Raw genomic sequence first — 16,492 nt, 5'->3', positions numbered from 1 at the left:
AGCTCCTCCAGACCAACAGAGGTTTTCCATGTCTTGGGAAGTGACGAGAGCGAGAAACGTTGTCGTCTCGTAACCAACCGGGTGCTGGTGTCTCCCTGCGGGCGCAGTCGGGAGACGATTTCTTTTCCTGCTTCAACCCCGGCACCGACCCGCTTTTGCTGAAGCTGGAAAAGCCAACACTAGGATCAGCAGTGATTCATGGAGAGACCTTCGTCTGGTCAGCTAACATTACTGCCAAGCAGCTGAAATATAGAGTGATATTGTGCTTTTAGCTGACGTGTGTCGCCTCACTGTTTTGAGCGATGTTCCTTCATGTCTATTTAGAGCGAGCAAGCGCGATCCCGACGCTGACTTTCGTTGACTTAACGGCCACAGGTGTCGCTGTTAACAAGCAATTCTGAAAGTTACAAATAGGCCCTTTAATCCATGGTAATATATCACAATTTATCAGATGATATACTGTATATTTGTATTAATCTGAATTTGAAAAGTAATTTAAGCTAGTTTAGTACTAAATGGAAACACTCAAGTAAAGTACAAGTACCTTTATATTGAAGGCCTTCTTAAGTACAGTTCTTGAGTACCGATGAATGTACTTAGTTACTTTCCTCCACTGGATTTTACAGGGCTGTTTCTCTACTGCTGTGTGTGTATACAGTATATGCAGGAATAGTACTGGATTTATTTTTATTTTTACAATATTTATTTTGTAAATTGAAAACAGTTTCCTTCAGTGGAAGCCAAGCTTTTATTTACTTTTAATTCATAGATAAGAAACATGAAAGACCCCACAAAATAGCAGACTTTTTAATGTAACTAGTTACTTCCTGTATAAGTAACGTTCCCCATCACCGCTGGTGTTTGGCTCCACTTTCCCTTAAAAAAACGTCTGCATATGAGCCCGTTTATTTCCTCCCCCTCTGGCCCTCTTCTCTCTCAGCGAGGAATGAAATGATCCAGTCCGCAGAGAATAATCAGACTCATGTTTGTATACATTTCAGTGAGCGTGTCTGGCTGTGCACGTTTCATAGCTCGTTGCTTTTCCTTCCTCGCGTTGTTATATGAGTCACTGCTGTTGTGGGGTGCAGCGTGGGCACATTTTGGGGATGTAAAGGGGGGGCTTGTGACTGGAACTGGGAAGCTTGTGGTTGGACTGGTGTGAACTCAAAAGCAGGGCTTTGCTGGGAAAAGTTCAGTTTGACTTTCGCTGGATAAATAAAGGTTAAAAAGAAGTAATGTTTGTGTGTGTTTGAAGCGCTGCAGCTTTGAAGGCGGCCTGCCTGTGAGCTGTCAGTGGATCCCAGGGTGGGAGGCAGCAGGGACGAGGTTAAGTGCAGCTTTTACACGCACACAGCGAGGGAGAGGGCAGCGGTGGCGGCCCGGTGCCTACGATGAACTGAAATGTGTGTTTGTGTGTGTGTGGAGGAGGCGAGGGGGGTGCTGGGGTCGTAGCCAGCAGCAAGGTTAATGCAGAGATCCTTTCACACACAGCCGCCCGGCTTTTTCTTTGTCTTTCTGTCTCAAAGAGGTAGATGTAAAGACACACACACATACACACACCATAGGTTCAAAGCTGAATCTGTTATTTGAAGTGAAGGCCACATCCCAGGCTTCATTAGGCCGGACATTCAGTTTTCACAGCTTCCTTTGTTGCTTTAAAACTTTAACTGATCACATGTAGTGTCCAATATATTGTAAAAGTAAAAGCTCCCACTGTGGCAGCGCTTTCATGCTAAACAAACTCACAAATGTAGTCTATTAAATCTGGTTTCCAACGTCCACATCTTGTTTTTAGATTACCGTTCGACTGCATGACAGCTGATCAAAACTTCCTTTAAGCATTTCATCGCACCGCAAGTTACGGTATCTCATCAACATGCAGCATTTGTCATGAAGTTATAGGCAGGATTGTCTAATGGCGTACAACAGGAGATCCTTCAGGAAATGATTTCCATCATCCCTGCTTCTTGTTGTTGTTAACAGCCTGAAGTCCGCACGCCGGGTCCGAGATGACACGGTCTTGATTGTCCCTGTGATTTGTGATGTCCACGCGCCCGATGCCTCATCCTGTACCCTCTCTGTCTGTCTGTGGGTGTGGGTGTGTTATGTTTGTGGATGTGTGGGTGTGTCTGAGAGATGGAGAAAGAAAATGCTACACACAGCTGCTGTTGGTGTCGTCTTGCACGTCTGGATCCAGTTAGCTGTTTGATATGTGTTTCACTTATTTCTGTGGATGTCGGGAAAGATGATGTGCAGACGATGTGACATCACATTGTTATGTTACTGTGTAGATTGTATGTCATTGACCAATTGCAAACTGTTGCTGACTTTTGAGGCCACAGAGACTTGAAAAATGGTGGAAGTTATCATAACTGAATCCCTGTTCTGCCAGAGTATAAACTGCTTCACAAAGAGGTGCAGCATGGTTTGCATTTCAGATTTTTTTTTGCCTTTATTTAATAAATAAAATAGATACAGACAGGAAATGCAGGGGGACAGCAAAAGAGAGAGAAAGAGAGAGAGAGAGGTGAAGACATGCAACAAAGGTCCCCAGCCTGAATCATACCGGGTATGGTGTGGTTTGTGCGTCTTGTTTGAATTAAGTTTGTCAACTTACTGTCTGCTCCCACCCTGCTGTGCCACTTTCAGTAATAGAACAGAATAGAAAATACTTTTCTATCGTCTACTTTTTGCGTTCAAAAAGCAGAAATGTGTCTTTGGTTTGCATGTGCAAAATCTGCTTTTAAAAAGGCTACATTATCAAATCCATCACTTCATTTTTGGGGAGCTGTCATGTCGTCCTTTTTTAAATACAGCCTATGGTGATGACACTTTTCCTCAGGTATTAAGCATCTCTTACTGTCTTGTCTTCTGTTACAGCGGTCGTCATCTCCATCCCGAGCTGAATGGGACGACGTCTGATCTCTGGCTGTTGGTCTGTAAAACGTCGGAAACTGCGAGCTGAAGAGGTAAAATAATATAAAACATGTCACCTACTAAAATGCTCCTGAATGACACTGCAACAACAACATCATATATGTTTTCATTCCAGTTGTTTCTTCCCCATTTCTTGTGAGGTATTTCATTAAAGGAACATCAAATGTGAACACGTGAATCTCCAGAGCTTGTGTTGACAAGCAGTATTTTTGATGCCTCTCTACTGTACATATGCGTCTGATGGTCTCGGCCCGCGTTCGTCCCGATGAATTAGACGGGGCGCTAACGAGAACCACCGAGGGGAGACGGGAGCTGCTGACAGTTAGCAGTTCTCTGTAACGACGCCGGTCACCTCAGTCAGTTTTTACACCTAATGATGAGATCTCAGACCACAGTCAGCATCGCCCTCCTGCATATTGTCAAGAAGTTGTTTTTCTGTGCTGGATAGATAGTGATGGATAGAAGATTTTGTAGCAGATTTCCATCCTGATATTCTTCACATGCACGTCTTTTATGTGTTGCACTACTGCAATTATTTTTAACCTGTTTCCTACAAACATGTTGTCACGCTGATGTCTTTAACACATATGTTATTTGTGACTTAAGGGTCTTATCTGTTACCCAAACTTAGTTGCCCCTTCAGTGAGGGATGGTTAGAGGTTATGTGATTCATATCAATCTAAAATATAAAAAAAGGGAGAAACAACAAGCTGTGATGTGATGCACACATTTAAAAGCAACCTTGGCCTTTTTATATGTCTTGTTTAGACGGTGCTTTTAGTGTGATTTGTGTCCTTTATGGATGTTCTCTTCAAGGAGATCAATTTCCCCACAAAGCCCTTTATTTAGCCATTCGGCCGGATTATGAAAAATGTATTAATTAAAATAAGAGCCTTCTGGATGGCATCACGTCACTTAAACAGATCAAAACAGAATATTTATTGGTGGCGCTCGCACGACGCGGAGGAGATAAAGTTGATCTGACATAACCTTGATTGCAGGCGAAAACTCAAACGGATAAAGTTTGTGAGTTATGATTGAAGTCTTGATGGCGGCATCATCAATCAGTCAGCTTTGCTTGTTGTCACTGGAGGAGAGTTGATGAGATGATGACGTATTGGCATCAAGGTGAGCTCTGTGGTGTTCTTAGTGTGACTACGACGAATAGAAGAGGTTAAAAGTGATGTTTTTTATAGGCTGAAATCTTTAAGATGTGGAAAAATCATCTTTCATCCTTCCCGTGTGTTTGATTAGCAACTTAAGACACCTTCAACTTCAGCGTGAGATGTATTTTCATATATAAAAGTCACTTTACTGTACACATTATAAGCAGCGTCCTCCGACTGGAACCACTCGGAGCGTCGACAAGCCCTCGTCTCATTTACAATGATTGATTAACGTCACAATTAAAATTCCTAGCTGAGATTGTTTTGATTAATATTCCCCTCTTGTCTTGAGGTTCCAAACCACCCATGATGACATGGAAATAAATAAACACACACCGGAGCACTGGCAGAATTCTCCGAGAGACGAACAACATCTACCCAGGATCTTTGGCTAGAGAGAGAGAGAGAGAGAGAGAGAGAGGGGGAGAGAGAGAGAGAGCAAGAGAGGGAGAGCACTTCCCATATTTCTGCCTCTGATTGACAAGGCTGACATATGGAATAGTTCACCTATTCCCCAGCGACAGGAAGATGGGGGAGAGCGCAGGGAGAGGCGGGTAAACTTGCCTGCGAGGCTGAGCACATTTTTTTTTTTTTCTTTTTTTTTTTAGATTCAGTGCTACTGATCAAAAGGACTCATATCTCCCCTACTAAATTTAGCACCAGTGGCAATTAGTGGCGGAGTCACACAGCCACTCCAGGAGCAGCTGACAAATGGTACCTTAACAAGTCGGAGATGTACGCCACAGTTTGATGGATTTGTGTGTGCACAGCTGAGGGGAACTTACTGGAGTGTTTTTCTTTCTGTGTGCATGGTATGTGCATGATACACACAGTGTGTGTGTGTGTGTGTGTGTGTGTGTTAGTGGAGGAAACATGCTGATCAGCTTCAGCTTGTGTTGGTTAGTGAGCTTCAGTCAAGTTGTGCATCCATGTTTGCAGCTAAATTATAGTTGGATATAAGTTTGATTGTCAATTAAATGATGCATGCAATGCAAATGCATTTAGATCATTTATCAGCAAAATATGACAAACATGCCTTACTAGCTTCTAATATCTGAGAATTTGCTCTCACTGTATATTGAATATCTGAGAAATGTCGATGGGCATTTTAAGTTGTTTGGGATGATGGTGTATTAGGGCCATTGTAAGTAAAAAAAATTAAAATACAGAGCGGGGGAGGGGTAATATTCAGAGAAAAAACTCAGAATTTCTGAGATTAAGGTCTCAATAGATTTAGGAGAAAACAAATTAAAATATTCTCTGAGATTAAAGTGATAACTTTGCGAGAAAAAACTCACAAATTAAAAGGGAAAAAAACATGGATATTTTCTGACATTAAATTGGTAAATTTATGAGAAAAAAACATTAATATTCTCTGAGACTTAAGTGGTAATTTTACGAGAAAGATACTTGAATATTCTCTGAGATTATAAAGTTGTAAATTAGCGAGAAAATATTCACATATTCTCTAAGATTATAAAATCACAAATTTAGCCAACGTCTTTCGTTGCGCCTAAAGTAGTGTTATGGTTCAGATAGCCTCTGAGCGAGGCGAAGGTCCTGAAAGATACATATACATGTTTTCTTTCATCTACTTTCTGTATTATTTTATGAACATAATGCTGACATCAGTATGCTTTATACTTCATCCTCATGTTAGACCTGTTGTAAATTTTATTTTGCCAATGTTATCAGATAAATCCTATTTATATTGCTCTTTCTGATGTCCTTCGCAGGTCCTTAGAGAAACATAAACGCGTTTTTTCTTTATTATTTTATGAACATAAATAAATATTAATATAACTAATATATTTTGCTCTTGGCGGTTCACATTACTGCAGTATTTAATGGTGGTGTCTGTGGTTTGATGAGGTTGATCCAACCTTTCAAAGTAATGGTGGTTCCTTGACACACTATAAAAAACACTATTTTTCAGTGTTTCTTTCTCGTAAAGTTGTGACTTTATAATCTCAGAGAATATCCAAGTTTCTTTTCTCGTAAATTCTGAGTTTTTTCTTGGAATATATAACCCCCCACTACGGCTCCGTAATCATTATTTTTGTTTACCTACAATGGCCTAATACGCTGTCATAGTTAAGTGCAAGTTGACGTGAGGACCCATGCAGGAATATCTCCCTGGAGACAAATAAATCAGATTCATGCTTCAAGAATCTCAACTGCAACAAGTAAATGTTGATTTAAATAAAAACAGTATATTTGCTGGATAAAAAAGGACATGAGCCAGCATGTGCACACCTTCATCGCCACTCTGACAACATCGTAATTACAACAAATGATGTTCCTGTCAAAACACACAGATCTGATGTGGTCGGACAGAAGCAGAAGGACAGACAGACAGACAGCCGGCTGAATCAGACACCAGACTGCTAACAGAAAGGATCGAATGACATCACGGCTCATTTGAGTCACTTCCCAGCTAATGCAGAGACGCGGTGATATCAACAACGCAGCATTTCCTGTAAATGACCAAAAACAACCACAACCATAAACAGAAAATCAGGATGAATAACACAGCAGGAATTCATTTGCATCATCTCTCTGGTGAAATCTTTGTACTTTTAATGTATTTAATTTAAAATTGCATTTATTTATTGCAACTATCGGCTATTTACCTGCAGCTAAACCTTTTTAAGAAGAGTTTTGTGTTGCCGCTGCATGCAGTGAAGTCGATGAACTGCCCTTACATCATCCTCACTTACCCAGGAGAGTCTGCTGTCTGTTAGATGCACACACACACACACACACACACATTCACACACTGTTCACATGGCTAGCCAACCTCCAGAGAGAGGAGGCAGCTAACCGTCTCAGTAGAGGAAATGAGCTATCTGCTCCACTTCTCCGACACACACACTCTCCTCAGCACACACACACACACACACACACACGCACACGTACACATGCAGCTCCCCCTGACATTTTTAGACTATCTGTACTGCTTGCAGATCTTCTGTTTGTTTGTATCTGTTGGTGAATACATGCATGCACATCTGGTTTTGTGTGTGTGTGTGTGAGTGAGTTTGACCTTAAGCTTCTCCTCCCTCTTTACACTGCCAGCTCTCGTGTACGTTTTCCTGGGCCTCCAAGATATGAGAGGGGAAAATATGTGCCGACAGCCCATCACAGTTCACGGCTCTTTGTTTATCCATTAATAATTGAGCATAGCTGAAGACAATACAAGGTGTGTGCTTGTGAGAGCGAGCGGGTTTGTTTAGCTGGGATGGAGGAGGGTGTCACTGAGGGAGTTTACGCCTCGCATCGCAGTTTGGGCTAAACTGCAGGTTTTCTCTCTGAAGTTTGTCCGTAAGACACAGCGAGTGAGTTTGCATGTGAGTTAATACTGTTTGTCATAAGATAAAATGAAATTTTTAAATCAGAAACATTTTTGATGTCTCATCCTGCACCTGGGGGCATAAATGCATCCAATTAAATGTGATTTTAGGAGACCAGCTAACCTCTCCCATCATTTCAATCCAACTTGACCTTCTTAGCATGTTAACTTGTTAGCATCCATCAACCCGGATCTCCTCCTTAAGCTACGCTAGTTGCTCTTTATACTTCCTGGTTCACGATTACGTGGATTACATATGAATTGTGGGATATATATGAATTACAGTGCATTACTTTTCATAGGTATAACTACGAATGGTGTGAAGAATTACGTTGTGGGTTGTAAAACCAAAACAGATAGCTAAAAGAGGCTAATACACTAGAATGTTGAGTGGTGCAACTTAACATTTCAGTGTGGTTGCAGTCTGTTATTAATCTCCATCCCTCTGTCCTATTCTAGTTCAAACAGTATTGAGGAGGGAGGTGAGCGGTCCACTTCAGCACCTCCTGCTTTTCCAGAGGCTGCGTGCTACTGTATACTGCAACACACACCGGTGAGTGAATGTGATAAAACTGTCTTCAGGCTTAATGTTAGACTTCTCCAAGTAGACTCATCTTCATGTGTAAAATCTCTGGAGTGTCCCTTTAATATTCCCAAAATGCCACAGCTGTGAGATGTCCAATAGGATGTCAGCAATCCTTTTAAAACATTTGTTTGTTGCAAGACTTTTTCAGGAGAGCACAAACTCGATTCCAAACCATTTGGGAAACAATTAAGAAAGACCGTTTTCTATCCGTGTCCCCCCTCTCACCTCACATGAACTGAATACATTAGAGGACAGCAGCGTTTCCGGGGTGCTGCCATCGATATGTGGCAGTAAAAAGTGACGCTGACTTGATTTACTATTTTGAGTTCCCGTCTAAAGCGGGGCTTTTTTCTTTACCTCTCTCTCTCTCCTCTAATTATGTGGGCCTTTTAGACATTTTTTCCCCACAGAGCGCTCGCCGCCAGAACAAAGTGGAAATTGTTTCCCCCTCGGAGGCGGCCCTCGAGTCTCCCGATGTGAGGCGAAGACTCCGGTCCTCTGGGGGCTTTCAGCGGAAAAATAAGTCGCGCAAGCGGGAGGCTCTGATGGGAAACAAAAAAGAGAAGGACAGACAGAGAGGAGAGTGTAATGAAAGAGTGATTGCCGAGGATGCCATCCCTCCATATGTTGCATGATGGGAGAGTCAAATTAAAAATGTAGGCGAGTGATCAGAAGACACTGCGAGTGAATTCCCTCCGGTGCTGAAAACAAGTATTTTGGTCCCAGAAAGTGAGGTCCCCCCCCTGTTTTCTGACAAGTAGGTAAAGTGTTGATTAGCATATCACACTTAGGTTGAGAACGTGACAGAAAACTGCAACTAAGGGACATCGTACTGTATGTCAGCATCTGGCTACTTCCTGGAGGCAGTATTAGTAAAGAATCTGAACTGACTGACAAACAAATACTGTACCTCATTATTACACTGTGCCAGTAGGCCGCTTGTCACTTGGCAGTATAGACGGCACATGAGGTGGCAGGTGATGATGTTAAATCTGTATCAGCTGATAATCAAACGGCAGCAGGTAGCGTTGATGCTGCGGTAACACTTCTACTGTAGAAACACTGTTTTATCACACTGTGGTGTATACATTAGGGCTAATCCATTGAAATATTTAATCACGATTAATTGCAAATTAATCGCCCATTTTTATCTGTTTAAAATGTACCTTAAAGGGAGATTTGTCAAGTATTTAATACTCTTATCAACATGGGAGTGGACAAATATGCTGCTTTATGCAAACGAATGTATATATTTATTATTGGAAATCAATTAGCAACACAAAACAATTACAAATATTGTCCAGAAACCCTCACAGGTACTGCATTTAGCATAAAAAAACAGCATGTGATTATCATAAAGTGGGCATGTCTGTAAAGGGGAGACTCGTGGGTACCCATAGAACCCATTTACATTCACATATCTGGAGGTCAGAGGTCAAGGGACCCATTTTAAATGGACATGACAGTTTTTCATCGCCAAACTTTAGCATAACTTTGGAGCATTATTTAACCTCCTTTGTGACAAGCTAGTATGACATGGTTGGTATCGATGGATTCATTAGGTTTTATAGTTTCACATGATGCCAGTATCTTCACTCTGAAAGACAGAATAGCAGCCGACGGATTGTTAAGAGATTAATAGTTTATATAATAAAAGATTGATTCTTGACGTCTGTGTATCGAAAACAATATTATGCTACGCTGTATCCCTATCGTGCATATATATATATATATATGAGAACTGGCACCTATAAACAGCCAGAAAAGGTTGAGAAATCCTGATTTTAGAGCTGTAAAATAACTCTCCTCTCTTTTTACAGCTACTGCTGAGCAACATGAGCTGCTGCTACTGCTGCTGCTGAGCGTGTCAACAAATGTGTGTGTAAGTACCCGGTGCTGTCAGTGAGATACACAAAGACTAAAGTAAATCTGACTAAAAGGATGTATAGTTGAAAAAGTAATGCACTCTTTCATCTGAAATGTGTTTCTATAAGTCATTTCTTTAACTAACATGCTTATGTTTATTATAATGCAGTGTCATTTTGTCGGTATAGCTTGTACTTTTTTGTTCTGTTTATTTGTCTGTCTCTGTGTATTCACCGTCTAATTCATTCTCTCTGGCAGCTCCTGCGACTGTCTCTCCACGTCCATCACGTGTCTACTGAAGTCCACCCTCCTGCTCGCCCATCAACGTGCCAACAGACAGCCACTTCCTTTGATATGGTAAAGCAATATTGTACTTCATCTCTCTTTTTATTTGCCCATTTGCGAAAGAGATGCCATTAGCAGTGTATTGTGCTCCTCTGGCGGGGGGGAAAAAAAAAATATCTCCAAAAGGATAGTCGGCGGCTGCCCGCATCCTGCAACGCCTCATTAGTGCGTTGCCTTCGAACAAACGTATCAACAATGTTCTGAGCTAATAAGCTTTTATATTCCCAGGCTATATGATGTAGAAAGAGGCAGAGCTGAAGGTCACGGGTGCGTTTGAACGCATCAAGTGGCTCCGTGAGGGAATGATTTATCTGGAGTTATTGCTCTGCTTTGCTCTAGAGAGTTGGCTGTTTGATGTGCGCTGTGAAATGGCTTCTTCAAGAGGGGAGATAGGGAGCTACGGAGGTGTCACAGCTTCGCTGTCATCAGCTGGACACAGATATGTAGCACACATACTGAATGGATGGTAAAGGCAACGTATAGGTTAAAGAAAACTGTCCTCTAACCAAAACAATGTGTCAAGATGTACTTTAAAGGAACTATCCACCCTAAAACACAATAATTATTAGTAAAAACACAGCGAGAATTATGCTGTTTGTTGCTGTACTTCATGTTTCTGTACTTAACTACCCAAATGTAGACAATCAACATTGCACTATACAGACAATGTCACCTTGAAACATCTACAATGGAGTATTTTCTTCATCCAGGGTTCAACATTAACCATGGTCCGTGGCCACAAAGAGTTACTCTGTGGCCACCAAGTTCTTTCAGGGGTAAGAATGAGATTGTGTGTCTCAGTGAGATTACGGTGTCCATGTCTTACCCATAGACTGTATATTGAATGCAACGCGAGCGAGTGTCAGCGACAAAATCAGTTTGATTGCATTGTTTTCTATTGGCGTGTCCTAACTGGCCTCGAGCGTCGCAGCGCTGCACGAGCAGCAACGGACGAGAAACGGCTGATTTGTGAAGTTGAAATGAGGAGTTATGTTTAGGGATATGATTGGTAGATCAGCATTAATGCTTTCTAGTTGCTGTTAGCTGTTAGCAGCCGGTGGGCAGACTGTGGCTTCGTCCGAAATCGCATACTATGCACTACATACCCAATATGTGTACTATCGTTCAACATACTTTCGTGTGTATAAACAGTAGTATGTATATTTTCAGACGCACTGAGTAGTAATTTACGTCGTCACATCCTGAGAGCCTCCTTGTCGGTTGGAGACGTGTAACCATGGTAACGAGTGCCAGCCTCATGTGACCAAAACAACGATTTGTGAGAATAAAAGTCTGAATTAATTTAAAATATATATTAACGCCTAGCAAAGTGAAATCTTATACGTACAGTTAAATTGAAGCGCTGTTGACGTTACAGAGCTGTCTGTCAACGTCTTTTATGAACGATGTCATCACCACCGCATTACATTGTGGGATATATTTGCCACCATAGTGTCCAGCATTGCATACTGTAATAATTCACCGGAAATAGCATGCAATTCACGTACTATTGGTTTCATACTAAAGTTTCAGACATACTAAAATATCTCACACTGTTTTAGCGTCCTAAGAGACTGTGAGAGAACAAAGAAGTTGAGTTTTGGATCTAATATAATTACATATTTTCATTCTGTTATTTTTCATTCAGTTGAGGGAGGCTTTGTTAAGTTGCCTTTTTCTGTATTTTTTGTATAAGTTTACATTTGGGCCATTAAAAATGTGCTTTGGCCACCACATGTAGGGGCTTGGTGACCCGTGGGGCCAGTGCTTGAATATATTATTGTCTATCCCCGTCATCTATCAAAAACCTGATTAGGTTTAGATCAAATTTCCCTTAATATTAAAGAGCCAGGACGCCTTTTAAACCCCCCCATTTCCCTGATGTTTAATAACAATCATGAAGTCATTAATCCATCATAGCAGAGGAAGAGTTACCAGCCTCTCCGTCAGCTGTCCGTAATTACATTCAGCCACAACACATGTTGCATTTTGACTGGAAAAATGTTCTCTCTCGCTTTTTACCATCGCTATCGCTCTCCCCACCTACACAGTTAACCTCCGCAGCTGAATTGCAACAAGTTGATGTCCCTTCTCTGGAAGTTGTTGAAAGCGAAGCTGGAAAATGTGGAAAATCATTAACCGACATAGTGGAAGATATATTTCACCAGGATGGGAGGAAAATCCGGCACAGAAAATGCAAATTGCAAAATAACTCTTGGACTGCGTTCAACACCCACAGATTAATGATATTTAATACTGTGTGTTTTCCATAACGGTTACTGTAAGTTCCTGTAACCCTACCTGCTCGCCGCTGTGAATCTGTCAGCTAATTGCCTAAAATATAAATGTCTGAATGCATGAACCCATGTGGATAGACGTGGAGGCCCACATAAACATAAAGAAACATACATACAGCACCACCCCTCCCCTCCTGATCATTTGGAATCCACATTAAAATGCAATAACGAGCGAGGTAACAAACTAATTATCCCAATTAGCTCACTGCTCATGCAAGCGAGCTCAACTGTATTTGTTATCATCCCACTCTTCCAAAGGCGTCCTCTGGGGACTGCAGACGGCTCGTGCACACAGTCATGACCACTTTCCCGCAAAACATCCGGCCATGCACGATGGGACGCCGAGATTCTATTGTTTTTTATTCTCTCTGTCTTTCTAGTTTTGAGATTTTTACCTCAGCGTTTGCTTCTCTGCTATCAGGCGCTCTGTTTTCTTGAAGTTGTGCCGGTTTTCAGGCATTTTCTCCCCCCCTTGTGTTGATTTGAGTGTTTGAATGTGTAGTCCTGGTGGGATTGTGGGAGTCGGAGTACTGTCAGATCTAATTGCCGTGTGGTGTTTGGTAGGGAGACGGGCCTGATTAGGGAGGAGGTGAGGGAAAACATCATGTCCCCACTCTCTTCTCTCGCTGTCTCACCCAGTTTCTGTCTCTCTGGCTCCCTTTTCTCTCCTCTCTCTGACTCTCTACATGACTACACAGAATGATGGCAGTCCTGCATGGCTCATTAACTGGCAGAGAGAGACGGACGGACACAAAAGGATAGGAAAAGAGAGAGGGTATGTAGAGAGGGCAGCTCGTAGACTTCTCAAACACAGGTTACCACGGTGCTCGCCTGGCGTCTGCCGACTACATCAAAGCCTTTAGATGCCAGTCGAGGGGCAACACGAGCTGCCAAATGAGCTAGGAATATAGGAGGTTCAGTGGGAGGAAGTACTAGCAAGGACTAAATGAGTTTTATAGGTTTAATCCCTCTGATTTTCTTTAAATCTTTTGTCTGTTTTACTGCCTCTGCTTTTCAATTTTCATATTTTGCACTTTAATTAGCTTGTCCAGCAGTCATGATATTGTCAGTGTCATATTTATTATTTTTTATTTAGGATATTTATTAGCATCATGAGACGTGAGTAATATCACTGTAAGTTTTTATTATAAAAAAAGTACAAAAACACACCTTTTAGCCAGCATCACCAGATTTAAAGTGGTTGACATATAATGACGTATATTAACACAATTATTTATTATTATTTATCACTATTTGCCAGTGATTTGTCACAGTGTGAAACCAGAAATCATCATGGATTTATTTTTCATGTAACTTCCATACTTCAGGTGTTATTTTAACACCAAACCACGATCTTTTCCTAAACCTAACTAAGTAGTTTCGTTGCCTAAACCTAACTTGTTTCCTGTGAAGACAGAAGTTTATTTTGAAAAAGACTGGAGCGGAAATTGACACGTGTGTCACGTGTTGCTGGATATTCGTAAGAAAACGTGCAAAAAATAAGGAACAACTTTTCGTATACATCATATGAACCGTTGTATGAAGATACGTTGCAGCAGTACCCAAATTGCTCTCTGTTCTGTGTTCATTTAGTAGAGTAAGCTAATAATATAAAGACTAGTGAGAACAGGTTCATCACTTCCTGGAGATGTTTCACAACATTTTACGAAACATTTTTCTCGTATATTACGAAAATAGTTCACCAGAATGTGTTTCTGAAAACATTTTATGTGAGAAATAAGACATGCAGTTCCTGAATCTGTCTTTACTTTAGATCGACAACGGTTACTTTTAAAAGTTCGGGAGTTTCAAGAGACGACGAGTCGCGCCAGACGCCCCTGATTTGCATAAAGTAGTCTTGTGAAACCCCAAGTAGGAACCATTATTTTTAGGGTCGCCCCCTCTTAGTCGATTAGTCGACTAATCTGCCATTTTGGTCTTAGTCGACTAGGATTTGTTTAGTCGATTAGTAATTTTTTGTGCTTCTTTCTTGCTGAATGACTTCTTTCTAAGAAACTTCTGAGCACATCTCTGGTAAAAACAAGATTTAAAGTGGTGCTTTTGTGTTACACTTCGTGTTTGACTAAGAATTTCTTAATTCTTTTATATTCTATGCAGACGATACTACCCTGTTTTGATCTATTTGTATTGAATGCGATCCATATTGAAAGGCGACTAATAGTTGTTCAATAGGCTTCAAGGTAGCGATGATTTGGAGAGACGAGGCAGCTCTCTGTTCGGTGCTTTGTAAACCCTTTCCTAGATGAGAAGAAGCAAGAAAACCCGCAAAGATGATATCAGCACGCTTGTGAAATAATCATCACAAGATCTTTTCCTGTTCTGAGTCATGGGGTGAAGGATAACGAGAGACAAACAGAGAGGGAGAGGGGAAGGTGCAAGAGAGGAATAAAGAAAAGAGAGAAAGAGCAAGGCTTCAGAGACCAAGGGTGAAAGTCTAAATCTTTCATCCTCTCTCTGGGTTCAGAACGAGAGGAGAATTGTAGGTTGGATTATCGATGCTAAGCCGCAGAAAGAGCTTAACTTTAGCTCTTCTCCTATGTCCTGAAGTCAGGCAGGCTATCTACCTGACTCACTGCCAGACAGAAGAATCTGCAATCATGACTCACTGGCCTCTCAATGGAATTATTGTGGACCCGAGGGTCATCTCATTTGCCATTTAATTTCCTCCTTGAATAGAATAATACTGTATGAATTCCTCCTGATCACCACTCGCTATCTAAAACCAATGATGACTCCAGTCAGATGAGCATTTGCAGACTAATTCTGCCAGATCTAATATTTCTGGTTGCACATGCGTTCAAACCGGCTGCCATCTCCGCTCCTTCAGCCCCTCCATGTTGACGCCGGCGTGTTATTCAGTCGGGAGATTCAACACGAGTCCAGGAGAAAACACTTGAAACGCTATTAAGCCTGTAGTGGGGCTCGTGTGTGCCAGTTGTAAGCCTCCTCTTGTCAACACGACTGTAGGATGCACACAAGTGCGCCGGCTGGATGGAGGGGGAGATACTCTGCAAAAAATGCCCATCCTAACAAGACGTTTAGTCACACTTTCAGTCTTGAAATCAGATTTTTCTTTAATCGAGTGAGAAATTGAGCCAATATTTCTCATCTTACCACTAAAAATCCAATTTCGCTTATTTTTTTGTTGCAGAAATTGCCAGTTTTTCTGGGAATAATGTTCAATAATATCATAAAAATAGCAGATTGTCACATTAGTATCAAGATATTTGTGCTTTCTTGAGTGTAAACATTTTCATTTTTCTTTGCTCCTTTTCATCCCTCTGATACCCAGTGCTGGATTAAATAACGTAGCGGTGATGGATATTTCTTGCAGTGGCGGGAGAGATTGAGTTAGAGAAGAGATTGCTTGTCAGGGCCCTGATTTTCGCCGTTCTCCGCTGATGACGATAATAATAACCATTCGCAGGAGTGGCAGCAAATGGGGAAGAGAGAGCATAGACGTCTTTTTAAAGAGGCGTACACGCAGTTACTTTCTGCAATCAAAACACAGATTTCTGAGGACGATTTGGAGGCGAAAGCATGCCCGCACACACACATTCGCTGAACGTAGCCTTAGATTGCAGCGCACACATCCTGTTGTTTGCCATCGACAGAGGATATTAGCCTGGTATTTGTGCACAGTAATCAGTAGGCCCTTGACGGACTAGTCTCCACACAGAGACATCTGAGGAAAGATTGTCTGGTAATCAGGCTGTGCGGTTTAAAGCTTGCGGAGTAAAATCTTGTAACTCCAATTATGGCGATTTGTTGTGTTTTATTTTGTGAGCTGAAGCATCCAGCAGCGGGGAAACCTTCTTAAAATATATCTACACATGTTCAATATGTGGCAACAGTGATATGGTTGTATATATCGCAGTGTTTACTATCCCCTCCCCTCTCTGTGCAGTCCATATGTCACCAA

General features: G+C 41.5%; 1 protein-coding gene across 2 annotated transcripts in view; it reads left to right on the top strand.

Annotated features, from left to right (window-relative positions):
- The first annotated feature begins 1,981 nt into the window (after positions 1 to 1,981).
- The window catches only part of pou3f3b (POU class 3 homeobox 3b), a 171,895-nt gene continuing 157,384 nt past the window's right edge, over positions 1,982 to 16,492 (top strand). Inside the window, exons 1-5 of one of the 2 annotated variants that reach the window (XR_012593031.1) lie at positions 1,982 to 2,092; positions 2,881 to 2,969; positions 7,915 to 8,008; positions 9,862 to 9,923; positions 10,166 to 10,264. The gene's annotated coding sequence lies outside the window, so the exon portion shown is untranslated. Of the gene's footprint in view, positions 2,093 to 2,880; positions 2,970 to 6,853; positions 7,306 to 7,914; positions 8,009 to 9,861; positions 9,924 to 10,165; positions 10,265 to 16,492 lie in introns of those variants that run through there. The other variant, XR_012593032.1, reaches the window with a different exon arrangement.

Source organism: Sebastes fasciatus, chromosome 24 (assembly GCF_043250625.1).
Source record: "Sebastes fasciatus isolate fSebFas1 chromosome 24, fSebFas1.pri, whole genome shotgun sequence".
Lineage (NCBI taxonomy): Eukaryota > Metazoa > Chordata > Actinopteri > Perciformes > Sebastidae > Sebastes > Sebastes fasciatus.
Note: the sequence above shows the minus strand (reverse complement) of the source record. Positions and strands in the feature narration are given on the sequence as shown.